This window comes from Eriocheir sinensis, chromosome 36 (assembly GCF_024679095.1).
Source record: "Eriocheir sinensis breed Jianghai 21 chromosome 36, ASM2467909v1, whole genome shotgun sequence".
Taxonomy (NCBI): Eukaryota; Metazoa; Arthropoda; class Malacostraca; order Decapoda; family Varunidae; genus Eriocheir; species Eriocheir sinensis.
The window spans coordinates 664,958-668,768 of NC_066544.1; the positions used below are offsets into that span (position 1 = coordinate 664,958).

The 3,811-nt window shown below is 40.0% G+C and overlaps 1 pseudogene; it reads left to right on the forward strand.

Annotated features, from left to right (window-relative positions):
* Positions 1-738: 738 nt before the first annotated feature.
* Positions 739-3,197, forward strand: LOC127007969 (piggyBac transposable element-derived protein 3-like; annotated as a pseudogene).
* The last annotated feature ends 614 nt before the right edge of the window (positions 3,198-3,811 follow it).

The window sequence follows — 3,811 nt, forward strand, 5'->3', positions numbered from 1 at the left end:
TGGGAGCGAGAGATGCATATGGTGGAAGTGGTTTGATTGTATCTTAAAAAACATTAATTCACTGCTGACATATTGACAATGACTTAAGTCGCCAAAGACCAATGCATCACGGAGGAAACTAGCGGTGCGCATAACTCTATCAAGGAGGAGCCAAAGAAGCAACAGTTTACTTCCGAAAAGGACAAATTTGTCCTCCTTTAAATAAAGTATCTCTATGACGAGATATCGTTTGTGGGAGGTTGTTCGACGATGAAGACATATTTGTCCTTCTTTGATGGTAACACTGGCAGACTAGTTGGCGCCCTGGGCACGCCGCACGTGCTCAGTGTGCTGATAAACAAGGTGGAGTATGGACGCCATCCGATACACTCCCTGAGAACAACCTTGAGCCGTCATAGATCCTGAACCAGGTAATGTATCGCTAAGATGTATATTGTGTGTAATAAAAGATTTATGCTGATGAGTATTACACTAATGTATTCCTCCTTGATCATAAAGATAAACTGTTATGCTACCATATGTAAAAGTGACAAAAATGTCCTATCTGGCACCCTGACAAATATAAACAAAGGATAAACACTGACACTGAGGATACTTGTCAAGATCATTTCTAGCCTAGTATTCCAGGGGGTGTTCAATGTTTTTTGCTAATGTTGTCACTTACCGGCTTACGTTTTCTATTTCACTTTCTGATAAAAGATACCATGTTTTATGGGAAACTATTGTCAAATATGAGCAATGAGGTGTAGTGTTATGAGACGGTACTTTTTTTCAGGTGTGTCAGGAATTTCAACTGCTGATTTCTATCGTGGGAGAAATCGTAAACCACGGGATATAGTACAGCTTCCTTTGAACTCAAGTGACACAGAAGAACTTGATGAATATGCTGTGGATGAGGTCAATGATGCCTTCTTACCACATGAGGCAGAGGAAGGTATGGTCTTAGTTCACGAAATGTTGTTCTTTGATGCCTCCACGTTATAGAGCAATAAATTCATTAACTAATTTGTTAAGTATAATACGCATAGATACTGAAATGGGGATAAGTGTTGGATACATTTTTTTTCTTTGCCATAAAATTATTTTAAAATATATATTTCAGAGGATTCTTCTGATGAAGGTGAATCTCCTGAAGACACAGTTGTACTACAAGTTGACAGCTCATCCATAGCCTCGCCACCCAACTCCCAATTCAAACCCAAGACTGGACGAAAAAAAATCTCCAGGCTGTACTGGGAACATGTTCGTGACAGAGAAGCAGCACCCACAATTCCTATCTATGATGTCCGTAATTACGATGAGGGAGTGGAAGGTGGCATATCTCTTCCTCTAGATCTATTCAGGAGATTCTTTACTGATGACCTCCTTGATCTCATTGTTGAGCAGTCTAACCTGTATGCAGTACAAGGAAATCCAAACAAACCTTTAGGTCTAGACAGGTCTGAACTAGAGCAATGGCTAGGATTATGCATGTTCATGTCTGTTACTAAAATACCCAACACCAGACTGCATTAGTCGAGCTTTTCTGTGGGAAATGAAAAGGTGAGTTCAGTGATGAGCAGAGACAGGTGGGAGGAAATAAAGATGAAGTTCCACCTTGTAGATAATACACAAATAGATGCACATGACAAACTAAGCAAAATTAGACCCCTCCTTGAGCATCTAAGATCAAAGTTCAGAGAAATCCCCATGACTGAGTATCTGTGTGTCGATGAACAGCTAGTGCCCTTCAAGGGGAGTTCATCTATGAAGCAATACATTCCCATGAAGCCTCATAAGCGAGGGTACAAGATATTTGTTCTAGCAGATGACAAGGGAATGGTATATGACTTTATACCTTATACAGGTAAAATAGTGCCTGTAAGTAATCCAGATGTTCCAGATTTGGGCCCAAGCTCAAATTCAGTGCTACATTTAGCTGAGTGCATACCCTCCTTCCAGAATCATAAATTGTATTTTGATAACTGGTTCACCTCTCTTCCTCTTCTGGATCACTTAGCTTCTCGTGGTATATGGTGCACTGGAACTGTTCAGCAAAAGAGACTACCAAATCTCACATTCAGATCAGATAAGCAGCTTCAGGCCTATGGGCGTGGTTCTCATGACGAGTGGGAGACAAAGTATGAAGGTAACAACAAAATAACGGCAGTGAAGTGGTTTGACAACAAAGGAGTACACCTTGTATCTACCTTTGCCACAACATTCCCATTTGACAAGTGCATAAGATTCGACAAAAAGATGAAAGAAAAAATAGAAGTCCCAAGACCATTCATTGTCAAAGGTTAATATTTCATATGATAGACATGGCAATAGTAAATTCTTGGTTAATTTATAGAAGACAGGCAGGTCATCTAGAAGTGCCCAAGAGAAAGCAAATGTCCCTTTGTGAGTTCAAACTCAAACTTGCAGACTCTCTATTACTAAGTGGAAAAACTAAAGGGAAGAAGAGGAAAGGGGCATGCAATGTAATAGAAGCTGCATACACTGCCAAGAAAAAAAACTGGTAAAGCAACTAAGCCAATTCCTGATGCAGACATTAGACTGGATATGATTGGTCACTTTCCTATCATTTCTGATAAAAGAGGTACATGTAAACTGCCTGGGTGCACTGGAAAGGTGTCAGTATCTTGCTTGAAATGTGAAGTACATTTATGTTGTGAATCAAAGAGGAACTGTTTCCTAGAGTTTCACACAAAGTAGGAGAAAAGCAAAGGAATAGGAAATATTTTCTTTATACGCAGGAGGCAAACGTTTTCGTAAAATGTTACAAATATATTTGCAAATGAAAGAAACTATTATATTTTCTTTTACTCTTTGGTTATTTACTTATCTGTTTCTGATTGGTGCATGAAATATGAAATTCATATCCGATATGAATCAAGGATTTTTTTCCTCGGAAATCCAATACAATTTTTTTTTATAGGAGTCAAATATTTGTACTTGGAATTTTACAATAATAGTTTTTCCAGTTAAAGAATGTTGTTTTTGCACAATATAATAGGAAAATTGGAGTTTACCAAGATGTTAAAAAAAAACTTCATGTGCCTAAAAAGACAATTTTGTCCTGGTTATGTAAATAATTTATTTTCAATAAAGATGTGATAAAACTTGGTATAGTTACTAAATAATGCAGATGCACTATATATAAAAGATGGCATAAAGTTTTCTAGACCAAGAAGAAGGGTCAGGAAGTAAAGGGTTAAGGAACAGGGGAAACATACCAAAAGGGTCGGTTTCGCCATTTGAATCAAGATCTTTCAACAGGAAATCACCTTCCCCAGGACGGAAAGCAATGCCGGTCAGGACTTGGCCATCGTGCGTGTCATCACTTAACTGCACAGAATCACGGCCAAGCTTGGAGTCGAAATGAGCCATCAGGAGCTCAACCTCACATGAGAGAGGAGGAGGACCTGGCGTCTTTTCGTGGGCCGGGAAGCCCTGACAGATGTGAAACGACATACAAAGATGTCGATTGGAAGAGTCATGATGGATCTGCAAAGGTTTACTGAAACCGGGAATCAGCAGCTCCGCGTCGCGACGGTAACCAGAGACCAGCATTAGTGTAAATTAATTTAAGTTCTATATTATAAGAAAACTGATACCACTCACTCAGTTAAGCATCACTTTGTTTGAAGGATCAAACAATCAGTCGTGTCGCCTCACCCACCCTGCGACGCCAAGCCCGTTGGTCCCTCCTGGCAAGTCTCCATGCAGGCTCCCTTCTCACCCCAGGTACCTACTAGCAGGATCTATTGACTGGCTCAAACCACGAACTCTGTGGGCATCCGCTCGGTCTCCTCCACTCAGGATT